This window comes from Lissotriton vulgaris, chromosome 6 (genome assembly GCF_964263255.1).
Source record: "Lissotriton vulgaris chromosome 6, aLisVul1.2, whole genome shotgun sequence".
Classification (NCBI taxonomy): domain Eukaryota; kingdom Metazoa; phylum Chordata; class Amphibia; order Caudata; family Salamandridae; genus Lissotriton; species Lissotriton vulgaris.
This window is the reverse complement of record NC_141694.1, coordinates 1308774544-1308796303: the sequence shown is the minus strand read 5'-3', so window position 1 is coordinate 1308796303 and position 21760 is coordinate 1308774544.

The following is a 21760-nucleotide window of genomic DNA, read 5'->3' as shown; positions in this document are numbered from 1 at the left end:
TGAAGATCCTTGCCTGGGTTACAGCCAGCAGGTGAGTATTCTGTTCATCTTGCACAGCTTCATCCCTGTTAAGCAGCTTATACATTGTGCAGGTTTCAGGAATTTCAGGTTCCAGTTCTCAATCCTAGAAAAAGGAGTGAGCAGTCAAAGCGCCCCAACCCTACACCCCTAGATGTCTTCCCCAGCCTCCATTAGTATGGAGGAAGCTGGCGATGGTCAATGTGAAACCTTGAAACACCGACTTGGGATATCTTCTCAGTTTTTTCTCTAATTTTTCCAGATGCAGATGTGTAACATAATGGGCTGTACTGTTTCTCATCAAGTCTGGTTCAGGGATGGCCCTGGCCACACAGGCCTTTAAGCTAAATTTCTTTGCTATGCAGAAAAGGCAGATCCTGTGCAGTATTTTTACTTGCAGTAGTCTAGATGCGGCCCTAATATTAATTTCTCGTGGGTATTGCAAGGACTCCACCCACTCTGAATCATCTAGGATGGCAAATGCTCCCTCCTGCTGGGCCTTCAATTTATACAGGGTTTATTGGCATAATATTACCCAAATCTTTAAGCTGTAAGACCAGAGCCCCTTTTCTTGTAGCTGTTCAGTAGTTTTAAGAGGTCTCGGCAGTGCATGCCTCAAACTGTAAGTGGCAGAACACTTCACTTTCAGCTAGTTCGTAGTCGATGACTAGTTGTTCAAACCTAGTCCTAAGCAGTATAATTATATATTCCTACTATCTAGTTAATCATCGTGAAAAACTGTCATGAAACTCTGCAATATGATTCTAGGATGAATGCTTTGTTCTTTGAAGGAGAGGTGGATTTTCTTTGTTTAATTAGTTTGTCCCAGACAGGAGAAGAATGTGGTTGATCATTATTATCAACTATTCTTGTACACACTGGGTATATAGTTGGGAAGCTCAGCCTATTTGTATAAGGAACTACATCCACACTTGTGATTGGTATCTCTACCCTGTGGGCCAAGCAGATGAAAGGTTTAGGAATAGAATTTCTTTGATTCCAGAAAGTAATCAGAAGTCATCTAATTAAAGAAAAACAGGAGTTAACTTATGAGATACAGAGTTTCTTATTACACGAACACAAACTCTGCGGGCCGGATTAATAAAATAAAAAACATGCAATTACCTCGTACATGTTCTATTATGCAGTAACGTAGATGTACTTTGTACGGATCAATTTGAAGGCATACAAAAGAAACACGTTGAAGTAAGAAGTAAGCATCTTTACTAGTAGAGATACAGAACCTACCAATCAAAACACTCGAAATGCCAGGCTCCCATCGTCTGATAACTAATGAGACAAGGAAATGGTACACTGTGAGCTGGAATGGAAAGTAACAAGCATTGAGGAAAAAGTGAGTCAAAGCATAAGAAACATAAAATAGAGAAAGTACAAGGATGCAATTGCTCCCCTTCTTACAAATAAGAAAGCATAAAAACGTGAAAACTTGTGACCTGCTCAAACTAAACCCTGTATGAAAATCAAGTACAAAACAATAGGGGGCCGATTCACAGAACTAATCTGAGACAAAATCCTAAACTTACTACTTTTGGTATTCACAGAAGATATTTAATAAGTTAAACTTAACTTTGTCTTAAGTTTTGGTCTTAAGACAAAATCCCAACTTAAGACAAAATCCTAACTTTACTACTATTAAATGTCTTTGGTGAATACCAAAAGTAGTAAATTCAGGATTTTGTCTCAGATTAGTTCGGTGAATCGGCCCCTAGGTCATTATCTGAAAACAATATATCACAGACTGAACAACATGCTATAACCTCAACATTTCATTATGTGAAAACGATATTTCTCAGACTAATCAACATGCCTCATGTTATCTTTTTGTAGGGAGTTACCTCACGAGCTCCTAAATAATGTGGACATGTAGAGACTCAGCCACTTCTAGTCAACGCAGTGGCTTGCTGAGTAACATCTCCACGCAAAGCTTCTTTGACTGCAAGAGAAAGTTTCAACATTTTACCCCAGTTGTCTATCCAATACACGCTGTGCACTATTCTCAGAACATTCGCAATTACATTCTCACCATACAGAGACGCCATGACTGAATTCACAGAACAAAAACGTTGGTGTGATAAGTACTACTGAAATCCTGTGCAATACTCTATTTTATTTTTCAGTCAGAACAATTAGATAGCTGTTCCTTACATTTTTTAATTAGTTTTCCTCCCATGTGCATCCATGTTAACATTACCCATGTGCTGACCACTACGTTGGTAATGTTGATGTTTCACCTTTGATAATTATATTATTTAATTTAACTTTGTACAACTGTCACTCTCTCCCTAACCTTGTCGTCAATAGGCAAAACGTCTCTCACTACTATCACATAACTAGTTGCCTTCAACTAGATTCTTGATTCCTCTCCTTTTAATAACCAAAATGCAGAAACACTCATCATAGAATGTGGTCAGTTAAGATAAACCAAATCTTTTCCTACTCAAACCCCTTGACATTTTATCACATGTCAGAGCAGTCTGTATTCTCTCTTAAATTATGCAGTTCACTTTCCCACACAACCATTGGATTGCGGAGTACACAAACCCACAGTATAGTGTAAAATTCTTTGTCTCTCAAAATAATCTAATTTTCTCAAAGATTAATTGAACAATATTGTCGGAAATCAATTCACATAGCAATCCTTCTATAACAAACACTTTCCTCAAGAAATTAATTGTTTTATGTACATAGTTGTTGACTCCATAAACTCATAACCACAGAACACGCTTACAACCTCGGCATCATCCTTGACAGCCAGCTATCCATGAAGAGGCAGGTCAACGCTCTCTCATCCACTTGCTTCCTCACCCTCCGAATGTTCAAGAAGAGCTTTGGATAGCTCCCAGCCGACACCAGGCCAAGAGTCAATCAAGCTCTGGTCACCAGCAGACTAAACTACGGCAACACCCATCTATGTAGGAATGACCACCCATGACAAAACTCCACACTATCCAGAACACAGTAGCCAGATTCATCCTCAAGCTACCGAGAAGAACTCACATCACCCCTTGACCCCTGGAAACTCCACTGGCTACCCGTCACATAGTGAGTTCAGTTGAATCTGCTCATCCATGCTTACAAGGCACTACACAATGAAGGACCTGTTTACTTCAACAATTGAATTAATTTCCACAAAGCTACCAGGAAACTCCGCTTTGAATCCCTCTCCCTAGCAGCCATCCGTCGCATCTGCCGGATTAACAGTGGAGGCCACTCCTACTCCCACCTGATGGCTAAGACCTGGAACAATTTCCCCCTGCACCCCACAGCCTCTTTATCACTACAACACTTCAGAAAGGACCTTAAGAGCTGGATGTTCAACCAATAGAAGAACAGGAAGCATGTTCTCCCAGTGCCTCAAGACTCTCACTGATTATGCAGCCGCACTCTACAAATCCTGATTGATTGATAGCTTATCCACTCTGAAAAATAATCTACTAGTGCGATCATGTATGTCTACTCACAAGGTGATTGAACGAATGGCCCTCCAATATCAAAGGCCACTGTTTATGTCCAGGAAGGTCTCCCTTTCTGCACATAAACAATAAAAAAGTATGTTTTGCAACTTATTTGTGTGCTGCATTAAGTAGCACACACAAAATTTACAACACGCCATTTAAAGATTGTTTATGTGCAGGAAGGGAGACCTTCCTGCACATAAACAATCTTCCCTCAACACAGACACAGTTGCACTATGGTGCAAGGATGCCTGTGTTGGCATTAGGCTGCTAAATGTAGCACCAGCACAGGGGGAATCTCAGGGCTGCACCATATTGTTGTAAATATGGTGCAGCCCTGCTTTTCTGAAGTGGCAGAGCGTAGTGTTAAGCCAAGGAGGCTAACGCCATGCCCCTCCACTTCGTTGTAGATATGTCCCTTAGTTTCTTTCTCTCCCAAAAGATAAGTATGAGATTTCTGATCAATATAAAGAATGAAGGGTTTCCTACATTTATGTTTTACATTTTTTGATGCCCACACACACACTAGTGCGTCTAGTTTAATCATGCTGTACTTTTGCTCAATGTCCATTATTGTACGAGACACAGATTATCGTTTATTTTTTCCACCATTTGTTGCTGATATAGAATAGCACTGATGCCAAGAGCATTTGTATAAACTGTAACCACACAAGTACCAGCAGGTATATATGTCTTCAAATTGGACAACATTTCATTATCTCTTTAAAATCTTCAAAAACATTTGCTTTAAATTTGCTCAAACAAATCTATCTTTTTTGACATATTTTAAAAGTTCTGTAGATATCGCATAACTGTTTATAAACGTAGAGTGACAGTCACTTATGCCAAAAAATAATTTCAATGTTCTTTGCCTCTCATTGATCGTATTTCCTTGATGGCTTTAAGCAAATCTTCTTTTAGTTTGATGCCCTTTGGTATTACCATTACAAGTACTCCACAGAACCTACAAGAAACTTGCATTTCTCTTTGGGCACAGACATGCCTCGTTTATTCCAAATAGTGAGCACATTGCCGAAGGGGTATTGTGCTCCTCCTTGTTCGGTGCATAATATTAAAAAGTCAACCAGGAATGCTTGCACCCACTGTAAATCTTTGAATAGGTAATGTATCAACTTCTGAAAGATGCTTGTGACTGTGAAAAGACCAAGTGGCACTCGTAAGTAGGTTTCATAAGGTGTTACAAATATAGTTACTGTTTGTAACTGTTTCTCTAAAACAACCTGGTGGTGCACTGCTTTCAAGTCCATTGTAGTGAAACACTAAGCCCCCCTACCATTGCCAGCATCTCCTACATTTTTGGTAACGGGTCAGCCCTCCACTACAATATTCCTCTTAAAGGAGCGCAAGTACTCACACAAGAAAACTTAGCCCTTTTCTTCTTTGCGATGTTGAACGCTACAACTACTCTGTTGCATTCACTGATTCTGTTATTCTGTGTTCACACGTCTTCTAAATGTTCATGGAATTCCTCTCACACTTAGAAGAGCATAATGCATTCTGTCTGCAAGAGGGGGGGCATCATTTTTTAAATTGATTCTGTGCTCAAAACCTTTTACCTTACTTACTTTTCCAGAAGAAACCTCTTTATACTTATTCGTAATATCTTATAGTTTATAATTACCTTGTCCTATCATCATTATGGGTGTTGTGTTTCCAGGACTTAATACCACCCCATGCAACATTACTCAGTCACCCCATACTATCTGTTCATTCTCATCTATATATAGCTTCATATAAATGGTCCTACTCTAAAACTGAAGTCTGTCTTTAAAGCAAGCTAATGTGTTGATCTTGTATTCACCATATGCCACTGCTTTTATATACAGCGGTTTCAAACACATGGTCACCCAAAGCGTCTCAAAAGTGGCATACAAAATCATTGTCACAGGTGATCATGAATTTGCCATTATATGCAGCCTTGCATTTCTAATTTTTACATCACAAAAGGACCATTCCTACTTGCCAAGACTGCAGATTCGCCACGCAATGCCATTGTCTTAATTAAATGAGATACCTTCTTCCTACACTTTCCTTTCTAGCTAATCCACATTACTTACACTACTCACTTAAATAGGGTTCCGATTGGCTCCCTAAACCCTCATGAAGTGACCAATTATATTACAGCTGTTGCACTTTTACTCTACATCTGGACAATTCGCATTGTTTCCCAAGTGGTTCCTTGACCCACAGCTGTAACAATTGACATTGTTCCAAATTCAGTCTCTGCTCCTACACACGTCTCACCGTAGTCTCCCCTTACAGCCATGGTTCTTAAAATGTTGACTTCTGTGGACGACCCACTGGAATCCAGGGACCAACAATGAATAATTTTTGGGATCTAGGGCCCCTACTGAGTCATTAATGGAAGCTGGGGACCCCGACTTTAGCAATTTTGATGATATCAACCACAAAACAATACACAAACTAAAAAATATTTTATTTAATTGGAAAACAAATATAGACAAATCACAATTTTAATTTTGATCAGAAGGTTGGAGCTTTTTGTAAATTCAATTAAAGCAACCGATCATCCATATTGCATTCTGTTTGATGCACTTGCAGTCCCTCAATTCAATCTGAGGATATCCACTTAATTTTTAGTCTCCAATTTCCAGTTCCTCCACATTTACAGTCTTTACAATTATTCCGGTTTACATTTTGCTTTTTTATTTATATGCATTTTATTAATGCGATAATATTATTTAATTTTCTAAGCTATCACAGACCTTCTGAGTAGGCTTTGCGGACGCCCAGGAGTCTCCAGACCACAGGTTAGGAAACACTGCCATACCGATTTCACTTTCACATGCAGGGCAGGGTCACCATTGTACTTCCATAAAATACTCTCATCGGCATGTTCGCTTTGATCATTTACTCCTGACATCATTTCCCATCACACTGCTGATCTCTCATTTTCTTTGGTTAGCTTGATAGTCTCTTCAAGTGATGGATCTATCCAGCACAAAGACTCACCTGATCTTTTTTTGAATAACATTTAGTTACTATTTGGTCTTTTAAATACAGTTATTTTCAAATGCACATGTACTAGCCAATACATGCAGCACTACCACATATTTATTGATTGTCTCTCCGCATAACTACTTCTTAGAGTAGAAATAATAATGTTGTACAACAATATTTTGTTCATCTGTAGACTTTTATCCAGCTTCTTTTACCTTCTCAACATGCTCACCCACCAAAACGCTCCCTCGTGACAGTGAACAACATTTCTGGTAACCATGAACTCAGGTAGATGATTTAATGCTTTCTGAATTTCTGTGCCCAAGTATCTATATAGTAAAGCAAATTTTCTCTTGGGCTCATATCTCTCCAAGTCAATGTCTACTACATAATTATCAAGAACCCTAAGCCACTTCCTCTGTTATAGACTTTGCTTCCCTGGGCTTTGCACTCCCCTCCACACAATTCAACTCCACTCTACACAATTCCACTCCACGGCACACACTGTCACACCACTCCATGCCATTTAATTTCACCCCACTCCACTCAATCCCACTCCACTTCACACAATTCCACTCCAATCCACACAATTCCGCTCCACATCACACAATGCCACTCCAGTCCACACAATTCCACTCCACACAATTCAACTGCACTCCACTCAGTTTCAGTCCACTCCACTTCTACTCCAACCAATTCCACTCCAACAATGCCACATAATTCCACACAATTCAACTCCACTCCATGCCGCTCCATTCCACTCCATGCCACATAATTCCACTCTAGTGCATTCCACACCACATTATGCCACTCTAGTCTAATCGAATCCACTCCACGCCACACAATGCCACTCCACACAAAGCTACACAATTCTACTTTAAGCTTGGATGGAGTTTGCAGAGTTTTAGCCTGCAGAACTCTGCAAAGTGCCAGAAAGACTCCGCCATGCTCCGCGGAGCTCCACAGCGGGGGAGTCTGTTAAGCCGCGCTGCTATCACTGATTTTTAGCACCAGGAGTTTGCGGCTTTCTGCCGCTCGAGTAGACATTCTACTCGAGAGGCAGCTTCCTCAACACAAATGGCAGATTTCTTAACACGGGTGGCCGTGACCTGCCGCAACCGCCCGCACTGAGAAATCTCACCAGTAGGTGCTCTGGTGCGTTATTGTTTCATGCAAGCACTCGCCAAGGTATACAACGGTTAGCACGCATTTTTTACAATGCGGTGCTGTTACCACGCTACTTTTACCACGCAAGTCGTTACAACGACTTGCGCTGGAGGGCGCTCCAGGATAGTAAATAGTTTAATTTACTATCCAACTCCTTCCCTAGAGTCCACGGGGACTGGAGTTGGAATAGTAAATTAAAAAAATTACTATCCAGCGCCCCTCCACGCAAGTCGTTGTAACGACTTGCGTGGAAAAAGTAGCGTTGTAACGGTACGCGTTGTCAAAGTACGTGTGGTACCGTCATACATCCTCCGCATGGAGCGCAGAATGGGCAAATCTCAACGAACTCCACCAGGGGAGCGGAATTCTTCACCAATCACGATTGTACTTGTAGGAAAGTAGGATCTGCTTTCATGGTTACCCCTACTTTTTGCTGATGGCATTCTGTGTTCTGACTACTCTGACTGGGATCCTGCTAATCAGGACCCCAGTTTCTGTGCTTCCTCCCTAAATTGAACCATGGTGAATACTTAGGTACCCCCCAGATTGGCTACTGGTGTACCCTTGTTAGTCCCTAGTATATGGTACTAAGGTACCCAGGGCATGAGGATACACCAGGGGTCCCCATGGGGAGAAGCGTGTATTATGCCACCCATGGGAAACCACTCAAAGTGTGACTACAGGCCTGCCATTGCAGCCTGTATAAGCTGGTGTTAGCACCACTTATGACAGCTATACGTTTTCTTATATCTGAGGTCACTACACTTAAAACCTATCAGTCACCCCTAAGGCAGTCATTTCAATCTAGAAGGCAGGGTGCTTGCTTATAATTGTAAAGGTGCGCCTGCATGAGTGGGACTCGCCTACACACACTGGATTCCTTTCTCCAGGCATTGTAAGTGCATCAGCCATTACTATAAATGGATTGGCCCTACGTCATTATACGATGGCCAACTCTAAACTGGCTGTAACGAACCCTGGCATGGATAGTATCAAATATGTTGGAATCATACCTCCAACATCGGTGTTGGAGGTATGATTCCATTCACTGTGGGGCTCCTCCGAAAAGTCCTCCATTTTCTCGGTACCAGTTTTCCACAGTCTGACAGCAAGCTAGGGCTGCTGCAAACACAGACATGATTCAGCCCTCCTGTTGCTGAGCTAAGCTCAAGCAGGGGAAGGTAGGACAATAGGTTTCCTGTCTCAGGTAGGTGTGACCACCTCCCAGACAGGACTTAATGTATTGGGCCAGGGAGGTGGCCCTTGCTAGTGCCACAAGACTGCTTTGAAGGGCACATTTGGTGCACTCCTTGCATACTCCAGTTGGAACCAGTTCAGGGAGCTGTTAGCTCCCGCTCTGGCATGAAACTGGACAAAGGGCATGAGGGTATCCTCCTCACTGTCCAGCTCGTCCTCTAGGTGGGACCCCTGACCCATCCCAACCCTTTCCTTAGGGTACTTATGGACTTACCAGTGGGTGGTTCTTTAGATCTGTTGGGCTGCAAGATGCAGATCCGAAGCCACTTCATCTTCAACCGTCTGGGCACTGTGGACTTCGTTGGACTTCGCTTTGGGAACCGAGCTTGTACCGGGAAGACTCCTGCTGCTCCTGGTCTCATTGTCCTGCCCGTCTTCTGCGTCATCTGTGCCTGTGCTCCATACAGATTCTTCTCCAGGCCTCTGGGCATCCAAGACACCCAAAGAAATCTCCCTTGGAGTGAAGGAGTCACTCCCCTGCATCTGCAGGCACCGCAACAAAGCTGAATGGTCTGCTGTTCCTGAGCTCCCACAGACTCTGAAAGGTCCTGCAACACAGGTGGTGGTTCAGCACTCCCTCAAGGAGTGTATGCCTCATCGGAACTGCTGGAGCAGTACCTCTGTGCACTACATCGACTTGACATTGCCAAGGCTTGTTGACTCTCTTCTCCAGAATCTACGGGCTCCAAGAAGCTCCAGTCTCCAGCAACTCTTGATACCAAGATCTTCATCTTCACCGCATCCTCTGCACCACGGGCCTGAATTATTGGTGAGCTGCTCGAGGTCCTCTTGTTATTGACTCCCCTGTTTGCTTGAGGTCTACTCTGCCTCACCTGCATTGGGTGAGTCCCTTGGACCTTGCTAGTCCCAACACTGCACCTTTTTAGCCTGTCATGTTTGTTGCCGCTGCCATGGCTTTTTGGTGCTCCCACCAGACACTGACCCCCTGGCTCTTGACATCCGATGTGGGACAGCTCATGAACGGCTCCTGATTTTCCACAGTGTTGCCTGTTCCGCACAGCTACAGTGTCAAGGTCAACGCCAACTCTTCTGCATCTTTCGACATCGGTGGGCCTTTGTCTTCCGCGCCTCCTGGTCACTCCTGAGTGGCACTCCAACCATTAAATGCACTCCACTCCACATATTGGCACTCCACTCCACTCTCCTCTACTCCACTCCACTCTACTCCACTCCACACAATGACAATCCACTCCATGCCATTCAGTATCACTCTACTCCGTTCTACACAATGCCACTCCACACCACATGTCACTCCACACTTCACAACACCACTCCACGCCACACAATTCCACTCCACACTGCACAATGTCACTCCACTCCACAGCAAGCCATAGAATGCCACTCTATGCCACACAATTCTACTCCACTACATGTCACAGAATGCTACTCGATGCTACACCATACCACTCCACTCAATGTCACATGACGCCACTGTACACCACACAATGGCACTCCAATCCACACCACACATTGCCACTCTATACCACCCCACTCCACTCCACACCACACCACACCGCTCCCCTCCACTCCACTCCATGCCATTCCACTCCACCAAAGCGTCTCATATTGGCAAGGCAAATGGGCCTTGTCAATGTTTGTTTTAATATTCCGAATTCACTGAACGCCTCATGCTTTCATTGTATTCTGTCTTTGTGGACCAGGCTGTGGTGGATGGGTAAGCAGCCTAGAGTTAGGTGGGAGCCCCTTATTCAACCTTTAGAAGGGGGCAGTTTTGAAGTACCTGACTTTTACACGTACTTTCTGGTTTTGCAAACCCATTATGCTGTTTATTCGCAAAAACTGGTTGTATGCTGGTTCCATATTGTGAAGGAAAAAGATCAAGTTGAATCAAGTTTAATGGATAGTATCCTATGACCTAAGTTGTTCAGACCAGCCCTTGAGATGCATAGCATCTGTTGTATGCTCTGGGCCTGGAGACACTTACCCACTGGGCGGGACCTGTCAGTGACAGAGAACCCCTACTCCCACCAGCTTTACAAAAGCTGGTCCTAGCCTCGTTGGCGAAGAGAGGGATGAGGATGCTTGACCATTTATTTGTGAATAATTCTTTTTATGCTTGAAGAATAATATAGCAAAGTTATTGCTAGCTCTATTGACATCTTTATGTATTCCCGGCTCCAGTTGGTGGTCAAAGCTGCATTTCCTGTCCTTTCCTCATGAGCCACCCCATTGACATAACTATGGACACTAGACAATAATTAGCATTGGGTATCAAAGCTGTACAATGCATTATATGAATAAGGGAGGACACACAGCTTCCCTTGCTATATATCTGAGGTTGGACCACATAGAACCAATGCCATCCTTCATTATGGACACATTTTCTTAAGTTGTCTTCCCATTTACACAACAACCTTGTAGCATTCCAGTGTTTTTATTAATTTTTTTCCTTACAGCTCTTTTTGCCAATAGATTCTGAAAAGTGATGATTGGCTGACTAGCATGGACTTTATTACCACTATTTGGTTGCTGTCAATTTTTTGTACGCTTAGCTCCGCCCGCAGAGTGTGCCGAGATATGCCTACTCTGCATTCCGCGGAGAACGCAGAGTAGGCAAATCTCTGCACACTATGCAAAGGAGCGGAGTTGACGAGCCCCCGCCTCCACCCCCCATTAAGAATTAATTAAAAATAAATTTAAAGGTAAAATAAAAAAGACTTACCTTGATTGCGACATCCCCGGGCTGCCGTCCTCCTATTCCTCGCGTCTCAGGGTGATCTGCGCATGCACCCGCACATGCACATTCCTTGTGCTCATTCCTTGTGTGCAGGCCAGCATTGTTTTGGTCTACAGATAAAGGAATCATGATAATGTTAGACAGAGCAAAATCTGTAAGCAAAGCAATTTCAGAGAAACAAATACAATATTGTCACACATGCAAACATGTGTAAGAGGTTGTTGTGTAAATGGGAAGCCAACTTAAGAAAATTTGACTGTAATGAAGGATGGCATTAGTTCTATCGGGCAGGGTGTTCCTTAGGGCTCTGCCTTCAGCCCCGTACTTTTCAATCTATATGTCCAACCCATAGCCACGGTGGCCAGAGACAATGGTCTTACCATGGTCTTGTATGCTGATGATATGCAGTTGGTGGTGGCCCTCTCCAACGACCCTACGCAGGACGCCACCAAATTTCAGAATGGCCTAGCGGCAGTCGCAGAGTGGATGACCACCAACTGCCTTCAGCTCAACGCCAATAAGTTTGAGTTGTTGTTGGTAGGGAGAGATTAGGGATTATGGAGTGAGCATTGGTGGCCCAAGACCTAGGGTTGCTGTCCCACCCCCAAGTTGGCAGTAAAAAATCTTGGGGTTTGTCTGGATGCCACTCTCAGCTTTCAGGAGCACACCAAGAAAATAGCAGGTACCTGCTTCGGCCTACTCCAGGGATTAAGGCCCTTGTTGGGGTTCTTTGACCCATCTACCTGCCAGATTATAGTACAGACGGCCATCTTTTCCAGATTGGACCATGCTAATTTTCTACCGATAGGGGCAAATAAGGCAGAAATGGCTTGTCTGCAGCGTGTGCGGAAGGCAGCAGCCAGAGTCCTGCTGAGGCTTCCCAGAACCTGCTCTGCGATGGGGGCTATTCGTCACCTACGTTGGCTGCCTATGACCAAAAGGATCGAATTTAAAACCCTGTGCCTGACTTTTAAAAATGTTAAGCTTTCTTCCCCTGATATCCTGTCCAATCTGCTGGTACCTTACGTACCCACGCTCCAGCTACAATTAGCCGAGCAATATCTGGCTACGGTCCCTCGAGTGAAGCTTCGCCTAGCTGGAGGACGATCTTTTCGCTGTTTAGCGGCTAAGCTGTGGAACTCCCTGCCTACACAGATTCGCTGTCTGGATAGCCTGTTGTCCTTTCATAAGGCTGCCAAAACCTACCCTTTTCCCGTGGCTTAGTCCCGTGTTTCCTTATTGACACTGCCACTAGCGCTGGGACGTCTCTTCGCTGAGGCAGCTGTTATGTTAAAGAATTAACATAACATAACAACTGCACCCTCAACTGCACCATCGAAACTGCTACCTTCACCGATACCTGGAAACACGCTGATATCAACCCACTGTGAAGAAACCATCCGCCAACCCCACATACCTTAAAAACTGCAGACCCATCTCCCTCTTTCCCCTCCCAGGCAAGGTCATTGAGAAGGCCATCAGTGCCCAACTCTCTGAGTTCATCTAAGAGTTCCATGTCCTGGACACCTCCCAATCCAGTTTCTGAAACAACCACAGCACCGAGACCACATGCCTCCCCCTCCACCAACGACACCGCGCCCTCTTCGACCGGGACGAAAACACAGCCCTCATACTACTGGAGCTCTCGGCCACCTTCGACACTGTCTCCTGCCGCGCCATAATCACGAGACTCCATGACCCTGGGATCTGCGCCAGACACTGGACTGGATCCACTCCTTCCTGAACGGCCAAACACAGCGAGTCAGGCTACCCCCTTTCCTCTCCTCCCTGAGCCCAATCCTCTTCAACATCTACATGGCCTCCCTTTCAGCCATCGTCAGAAGCCACAGACTAAACATCTTCCTCTACACATATGACACCCAACTGATCATATCCCTCTCCAATGAACCCACAGCCACCAGAATCAACTTTCAAAATGGAGTGAAGGCCGTTGCTACCTGGATGAAAGACAACTGCCTCAAGCTCAACTCAGACAAGACCGAAGTACCCTTCTTGGGATCCACCCCCTCAGCCTGTCGCAACTCCTGGTGGCCTGCTGCACTTGGAACCCTTTCCACCCTCATAGTCCATGCATGCAACCTCTGCATCATACTGGACTCCAAACTCATAATGAGCCTCCAAAACAGCGCACTATCCTCATCCTACTTCCACATGCTCCCCCTGATTCGAAAGAAATTAAGATGTATCACGTACACATCCCCAGCAGACTCAACTACGGCAACACACTCTACTCTGGCGTTGCCCAGAAACAGCTCAGGAAAATACAGAATGTCCAAAACGCCGCAGCTAGACTGGTTCTCGACATTCCCCGCCACAGCCACGACACAACACCTCCGACAACTCTACTGGATACCAACCAACACGAGAAACACCTTGAAGCTCCTCGCACTCACCTAGAAGGCTCTCCACGACGCAGAACCGATATATCAGAACCACCGACTCGTTTTTTACACACCCGCTAGACAACTCTGCCCCGCCCAACTCGCCCTGGCCTCCGTCCCTTGGATCCACAAGAACAGAACCGGAGGAAGATCCTTCTTCTACCTCGCCACCAAGACCTGGAACAACCTACCCATCCACCTCAAGCAATCCGCGTTGTTGACCCAATTTAGAAAGGACCTCAAGACTTGCCTCTTAGACTGAAACCTCCACATCCAGACGGATCAGCAGCCCCCCCAGTACCTGGAGACCCTCACGGGTGGGTAGCCACGCTATATAAACCCTGATAAATGTATTGATTCCTGAACAGAATTGATCAGCCCCGCAATGCAGGCACCCTTGCACCATAATGCAAGGGTGCCTGCGTTGGCGCAAGGCAGCTCATTGTGTACCAGTGTTGGGGAAAAGGGCAGGAATGCACCATAGCTAATAGATATGGCGCATTCCCGCCCTTTTCTTTTGATGCATGGTAGTGCTGCAAGATTCCTTGCAGCACTGCCCATTACCAAAACCACATAAAGAGGCCCTTATTATACAAGTGTATTAGCATCATTTTTAAGACCAGGTAATTATTAGCTGTAAGAAACTGCCTCTAATGTGACTTAGTGGCCGTTTTTCTTTTTTAGTGACGTACAAGGAAATCCTTGTAAACAACGCGTTGTGTGTTTAGCTGGAATTATTTCACGGGAATGCCTTTCTTGTATCTAATTTTTGGTGAGTCATGCTAAACGAAGTGACGCTGTGAACAATTCACGTAAACGCTGAAAAAATGCAGCTAACTGGAGTTTGCGGCAACTTGTAAATTTGCCAATAAAAAAAGCCACCGTAATGTCAAAAACTTGAAGCTATGGCGGCATTAACTCCTTGTAAATCTGATCTTTGCGTCTTTGTAACACTATTTGTCTATCCTAGGTAACCTATCTATATATTGACTTTAGCAAACATATCCATCTATATCTATTATAGCAACCCTATCTCTCTTTATCTTTCTTTGCAACACTATTTTTCTCTTTGCAAATATATCTATCTATATCTATCTAAATCTGTCTGTCTTTCTAAGCTTCACTAGCTGGATGTATTTGCCAGCCGCTATATCTATCCATCAGGTATACAGTCCGTGGTCAGCAATAGGCCAAATGGCGCTCTAAGGTCTATCACAAGTACAAATCAGTTACGGCAGGTAGTCTGGCACGGTGCATAAGGTAGGGAAAAAACACCAAATCTCCACATGTGTGGCCAGCAGACCACTCTACTATATATATACAAATCCTCTGCACATGTTTAAAAGTAAATACATAAAGTTTCATAAAATATCACAATGATGGTTGTCTTTGTATTTTCAGATGTCTTTCATTCAAGATCTTAAGCCTTCTTAGCCAACATGTGTTTCGTCGCTGTTACAGGGGATTTTCCCCGCGACTTCTTCAGGGCTCAGGGAATATATAAACAAGTACTTGTTTGTGAACGCAATGGTGGTAAGGAAACTTTATCTTTCAAATTATTGGCAAAGTGACTTCGGTGACTTGTGTGAATGATAAAATGTGAATATTACTGTGTGGAAATCAATGTGAAACTGTTGTTGTATGTGCTTTTCTCATCTGTTTATCAATTTATCAATGGGGGAAAGAAGGAACCAAAAAAGGCCCCCTGTCGTTTATGTTATCGTTATAAGACGTACAAATACAGTTGGTATTCAAGACTCCATTATATGAGTAATCCTGTGGTTGGCAAGGTGCGGGCATGCAATCAACCCATTTGGTTTTAAAATCCTGAGTTTATCCATGTCTCGAAGTTGAGGCCCCCCATATATTTGATTCTGCTGTTTGCCCATAGCGACTCATATTTGGAACCCTTGATACTGGTCAACAATTTGTTGTCTACTTTTTGCAAGGCTATCTTGGTGTTTTTGAAAATCTGTTTGGAGGTGGAGGGGTAGGAGTTTGTTGTGAGTAGCATGAGGGGGTGTCTATTGTTTAGTATGGTACTCTCCACCTGGAGCCACACTGGGGTGTATCCCGAAGGTGGGGATACCCAGTGTGATCCCTGGTTTGCCAAGAACGCTAGTTGGTACGTTTGGAAATCAGCAAGGTTAAGGCCTCCCTTTTACTTTGTTAGTCTCAGTTTCTTTATGCTGATCCAAATCCTTTTGTCCTGCCATATAAATTTAAAGATCATGTTGTCGACTTTCCGGTGGAACTTGTTTGTTAGTTGGAGCGGGAGCATGCTTGATAGATAGTTGACCATTGGGGTGATCATCATTTTTATGGTTTCTATTCTTCCCACCATGTGATAAACTTGGGGCTCCATGTTTCCAAGAGCTTTTACACCTTCTTTAGCAGGGCTTGTTCGTTGTGGCGGAGGGAGCTGTATATGTCTGACCCGAACAGTATGCCCAGGTACTTAATGTTGCCTGTCTGCCAAGTAGAACCCGAGTCCCTCAGTGCGTCTCGGGTGCAGTGGATGTTTAAGGTAAGCATAAGGCGAACAGAGTCTTCACCTCCATCATCACAGCGGATATTAGGTCAGACCTGGCCTCGGAACAGGACAAAGACCTCATGGACCTCCTACTGACCTCGGCTGTCAAAACAGTCCTAAACAACTGGAAAGACTCAAGCAAAGCAACCTTCCAATCATGGCTAAACTGGATCACTTACCTCATGGGAGCGGACAATCTTGCGCAGCCGTACTCCCCGTGGTAGGCCTCCTCCAGAGGGTTGTGGGAATCACTGGACAGGTTCCTGACCCCCCACAAGCACCCATAGCAGCAGAACCAGAAGGCCTACTGATAACAATATCTTTGCCCCCCCGGGCCAAGACAAGAAAGCTACGACGGGGATCGGTGCGGCCAGATTTGAGGGCTAGGTTTATAGACTGTTTAATGTGTATGGTAAAAATAACTACCTCGAAATCTGTAGTACTCTGTAACCTATGACATACATTGCTCGATCTCTCTCTCTCCCACATCTCTTTCCTACTTTTCTCTCGCTGTCCTTCTTACCTTATAATACTCGCCGGTGAGTATAATAGACCAATGCAAGTGAATTTTTACCACTGTACTGTATCACCCGTAAAAACCTAATACATTTTCTTTTTTTTTAAATAAATGAAAAAAAAGAATCCTGACTTTATTCATTAATTCTATTTCATTATATTTGTGGTGAAGTAGTGCTCCCTCATGCTGTCACTCAATAGTAAATGCATGCTGCCTATATTGTGTAGTTAAACATGTGTATGGGGACGTCTTTTGTTGAAATACAATACCTGAGGTCAGTTTCAAGTAGTCTCTAAATAACAGAGAAAATGGCACATGAGCTAAAGAATGGCAATCGGTGCATTCTAATATGGTGTACTTGGTAACCATGAAGGATCCACCTTACTTCCGGTGATAATTTCATCCCGGAAGGGGTTCCTATAATTTTTGCGCCTGGAGAGGTAGACTATTTAGTCGTGTGTCCGAATATCTTAAGTAAAGTAACATTTGACTTGGGAAAGCCAGTGCCTATGGGCGTTTGCATCTTTTTTTCCTCATGTACTGACTCGTTTCCCTTCAAGAAGTCTGGTTGAGTTCCATTTCTCTAACACCCTAGAAAAGTGGTTACTCAGCCCTTTTCAGTAGATCACCTCCATCCATTTCCAGGGTGGGAAAGTGCCAGAGAGCAGTTTGTGAATATTCAGAAACTTGACTGTCTGAGGTGATCACAAACTCACAAGTTAAACCACGCCTTGCAATGCTCTGATGTCTACTCTATGTCGTGAAAAAATACAAAGCCCGTGTGATATAAGATGTACGGAAATGTGTGTTTAAGGTTCGGTAAGACTTCCTAAGATTAGATTAGCAGGAACCCAGAGAAATCAGAAGTGTCAGTTGCATAGAATTTATCATAGAGAAGGGATAATAGGGAAGTGTTTGTTGTATAGACAAGTAAAGTAGGCGGCACTTAAGAAAACTATGGGATGCAAGTCCATCCAATGATTTGCTCTACTTAAATTAAGCTGATACTAATGGCTTCATTCACCTCAAATGCAAGATATTTAATAGTGGTGAAGTCTGTGCTAAGTTTGTATCCATGGTTGCCGCTGACACCAAAATAAAATTTTGGGGATGGGGTCTTATTGTTTATCTAGTGGTTTTAGAGAAAGTCTGAAAAGGTTAAAAAGAAGGATGGCGATAATACGAAAACTGTGCACAGGGAAAAACAAAACAGTGGCCAATAGGGCTTGCACTGATTTTGCTGGCTTCAAGAAACAGCTTAAACCTGGCTGTTTAGTTTGCAGCTCCTGGTTCTCTGCTATCTCAGTGCCGAGATGTCCCTTCGGGAGGATACGTGCACTATAACAAATTCCTACTAGTAACATAACATAACAAGGAGAAGTGAGGGTAGCTATCAGTGGTGCAGTAGGTGCAGGGGCACAGGGACAAGGGTTCTTAGGGACCCACTGAACTCTGATTATTTCTCTATTTCAGTATCCAATCAAAGGTCAGGGGGGCAGTTTCCTGAAGTAGGCCCCCTGCACACTTGCTGCACCATTGGGTAGAAGGCAAGGATTAATTACGGGTGCGATAAAGAGACAGAAAGTTTAGGATGATGGAAGAAAGAGCCTTGCAGACTAGCAGCCTGATTCATCATAGACCCGTTTTGCGAGTCTATAATAGCGATTCATAAGGAATCGCTATTACAGACTCGCAAAACGGGATTCATGTAGGAATCGCAAAAAGATTTGCGATTCCTACACAATCCATATTTGCGATTAGCAAATTGCTAATCGCAAATAAGGAATAACTCCCCATTCATTCCTATGGCCCAAAAGTTGCATTTAAGGAATCTCAAATAGAGATTCCTTAAATGTCATTCCTCGCAAAATTGCGACATCGCTATTACCGATGTTTGCATTTGGGATGATGAATCCCAAATGCAAAAATAGCGCTCGCAAAGGGCCAGATTCTCAGAATCTGGCCCTTTGCGAGCCGATTTCGGCTTGATGAATCAGGCTGTAGACTTCCTCGGTATTCGAAAACCCCAGTAGTCTGCAGAGTCAGTGGTAGGCTCATATGGAAAACTTTGGGACGCTGCACTTATTTTTATTGCTTTTTGTGTTTGTTTTACAAGTTTAGCACCGTGGGGGCTGTTTAGAAGTCACAGCAATATGAAGAAAGGATTTTCTTTCATGATGATGGGATTTTAAATTAGGAACACTGGTTGACTTTGAATGAGAATGTTGTAAATGGTTTCTTTTTCGAAAACGATACAATAACAGTGAAAACAATGCCAGCAAGATGTCAAGCACAACGCCAAACGTGGCAGAAATTACAACATGCCCACAAATAGGAAATGTTACAACTCAAAATCTACAGTGGCTTTGCCAACAACTATAATTCTGCTGAAGATGAAATCTGTGTAAGAATCGGACTGGAAACAAAGTCGACATTGTCTGCAACAAGGAACAATTTAAAACGCAGTCGTCTCTTACCACAGCCTTCCTAAACCCACGGGAACAAAATCTAGTGCTCAGGAAGTACTCGCCAGACAGAGTGGTGCATTTTAGGGGAGGAACAGGCCTATCATTGTTTAGCTGCATCTGCGAAGATTGCACACTTTGTCTGCGTCTCCCCTTCATTCATATGCTGGGTTGGCAACGCCTCTGTCACTAGAGCCTCATGGTTAAGTAGGTCTGGCAACAAAGGCAATAATAGTGTGTAGTGTTCTGCCATCTAAGAAAAAGAAAACATCCTGCAGACGGGCACATCGCGGTCACAAAGGTGTGTGTTCTAAAGGGCATGGTTTCTTCTGCTGGCAGGTCATCTTTTTGCCAAATTGGGTTCCTGTCTCAGTTTCTGTCTTGTCTTCTGCAAACCAATTTCCTATTTAGTTTCCAAAACATTTTTTTAGGATGGATGTTTGGTGACCCTGTGTCTACACTGTTGAACTTTCCAATGGGGTGTTGTTGTTTTGCAGAGGGAATTCAGGTCTGACATTTGTTGCATTTATTATTCTTTTTTTTTTTTAGTTTAAAAGCTTTATTGAATCAACAAGATATAAAAACAACAAGTTGACATCAGGAGGACCAAAAATAATGGGAGAAAAAAGGCAATGATAATAATATATTCAACTACTGATGTCACAAAGAAAAACCAAGCATTTTCTAATTTTGAGGAGGGGAAAGGGGAGAAGGGAAGGGAAGAAAGGGAATAGAAAACCATGTTCAACAATCATATATATAAGTAAGTATAAAATAAACAGTTATCGGCATAGAAAAGAAAAAACAAGTGCACAATAATTAAAAGCAGAAGGATAATAATAACATATGTGAAAAACCTAAACTGTGAAATTTAAGGAACAAAACTGCGGACAGAAGTACATTTGTTCAAGGAGGCTTAAAGTTGTCAGAGGAAAGTGGAGTATATCGTTTGTTGACAGACTGATCTAAATACAAAGTAAGGGGTAGCCAATAAAGCTCAACATTGCGAGGAGGTTTGCAAGAGGCAGCAAAAGCAACATCAAGTCTGTGGGAATTACAGAGAAGATTCCACCAACCACGAATGGAGATATTGGTAAGGGACTTCCAATTGGAAGCAATGTGCTGAAAAGCGTGGGCTAGCATGAGATCAAGGAGACCCAATGAGTGTGGAGAAAGATCCAAGGAATCTGAAAGACTTCCTAAAAAGATAAGGGAATTGGAAAAGGGAGCAGAGAGTGCAAAAATGCGTGAGATGTGGGACCAAACTTGTTTCCAGAAGACTTGAACAGAGGGACAAAGGAAGAAAAGTTGAAAGAGATCAGCTTCAGGGGTATTACATGTCCAAAACATTTGTTGCATTTATTATTATGCATTTTTTTGGCATTTTATATAGCGCTCGTATCGCTGATATCCAAGCTTTTAGATAAGGTGGTAGGTGGAGGTAATGTGACCAATCAGTTGGTGTCTCTTCTTTGGACCATTCTGGTAGCTACATACATGTCATAAGCGAGGAGCAGAGACATTCTCAGTCCTTGGTGAAACCTCAGCAAATTTGTTTTCCTAATTTGAGATGCAGATGGATGTTGTGTGTGCAGGTCCTCATTATGAGTGGCACGAGAGGGAGTGACATTTATCACAACCAATGAAATCAAGCGCTGCAAGGGTAGGAATTCATGGGTGAGAAAAAGAGCACCTGTTACAAGATTTTCCACAATAATGGGCAATAAGGTGGATTTTCAAATTCATGGCACCAACATCCGCCTGTCCTGATAATTGGCGAGCATTTTTCCTCTGTTAAAAAGAGGAGGCAGACTGTACCACACCTATTGACATAGAGGTGCAATACAGCCAGGATTTCCAATCGCAGTATGAACAGGGTTTTGCGAAAGGATTGAAATCACCTAGGCCACCCACAGATCGTCCTCATCGTATATGTGGAAGAATGTAGAGCTGACCCCTTTGTAGCTAACTGTTGATGGTTATTTCAATCAGGGATGTGGACGTTTGGTGTTTGATCAGGGGGATTGGTGATTACCTTGGTGAGGTAGTCTACACCTATTCCATGAAGTGACAAATTGACAATATATAATATCTTTCAAATTAATCTTTCTTTGATTTACAGTTAGTGCTGGCTGTGACAGGCAATCTGATCTGAAGATTTACACAATCTAAGGATTTCTGATGGTTGTGGCTAGGAATACCATGCAGATGCTGTTGCAGTAAT